Source organism: Triticum aestivum, chromosome 4A (assembly GCF_018294505.1).
Source record: "Triticum aestivum cultivar Chinese Spring chromosome 4A, IWGSC CS RefSeq v2.1, whole genome shotgun sequence".
Classification (NCBI taxonomy): Eukaryota; Viridiplantae; Streptophyta; class Magnoliopsida; order Poales; family Poaceae; genus Triticum; species Triticum aestivum.
The window spans coordinates 677142831-677143910 of NC_057803.1; the positions used below are offsets into that span (position 1 = coordinate 677142831).

General features: G+C 44.8%; 1 non-coding gene across 1 annotated transcript; it reads right to left on the reverse strand.

The window, feature by feature from the left end:
- Positions 1–326: 326 nt before the first annotated feature.
- TRNAA-AGC (transfer RNA alanine (anticodon AGC)) lies at positions 327–399 on the reverse strand. Its single transcript has one exon. It is a non-coding gene; the product is annotated as a tRNA-Ala (tRNA).
- Positions 400–1080: the final 681 nt, after the last annotated feature.

A 1080-nucleotide genomic window follows, 5' to 3' on the forward strand; every position in this document is an offset into this window, starting at 1 on the left:
GGCTGCCTAACTGTAATGATATAGTAAATGTCACGTTGCAGTACCCTGTGGTGTTACCATAGTTTGCTCCCCTTGCTTGCTTGTGAGAGGAGCCCTTCTCTGGTCTGATTTTACCGTAGTTCACTTGGTTGAGAGCTAGACGTTGCTTTACCAGATATGGTGACATTTGCTGAAGCACATGATCGCTCTGGTCTGAACTTTTCCGTACTGTGGCAGCAGCCCAAAATTGATCGTTCGTTTGGGGATGTCCAACATTCCAGGAACTGCATTCACTGATGGAGAATTTGGGTCTGACAGTATTTTTCAGATCTGCAAAAAGCAATAATTGGAGAAGTGGGGTATCGATCCCCATACCTCTCGCATGCTAAGCGAGCGCTCTACCATCTGAGCTACATCCCCTTGATGGCAGGTCCTGTTAATCTATGTTAATAACCCTTTCACTAAGGAGAAACTCGAGTGCTTGTTTATGACGAGCTTGACGGGCGACGGCTTCTTCCGCGTCCATAACCTTACATGCCCACTTGAGGAGGCCTTCACCAGTGCGGCTAGGCCTTTGCCTAGGTCAGTGGTGTTGACGCTCGAAAATGGCATTGGTATCAAAGAGTGGCTTGAAGCTGTAGCAAGATAAAGTCAATTTTCTGATTGAAAGTCATCATTGGATGACTCTCTTTAAGAAGTTCAAGATGGATGCAAAGATGGTTCAAAACGGAGCTCGGATGCAAGAAGTATGACAATTTCAGAGATGCTTATGTTGACATTAGATTATAAAATGGCATGATACTCAATTAAGATGGCAGGATGCAAAAAGTTTCAACATGAAAGTTGTGCATCTCGTAGAAATGGCCGATCTTGATATAAAAATCGTCCTGCAAAAGTATGCAAAAGTTAGAGCCCGCACAGCGCGATCCTGCAGTGAGCAAAATATGACGCCCGGGACCAGACACGCATGCGACTATGTCTGATGAGTTGCGTGAATAATTACCTATTCTGCGCGAGCGATTTGGCCCTGAAGATGATCTCGAATCGAAAACATTCAACATGAAAGTTGTTCGTCTCGTCGATACGGTCAAAATTGCTTTT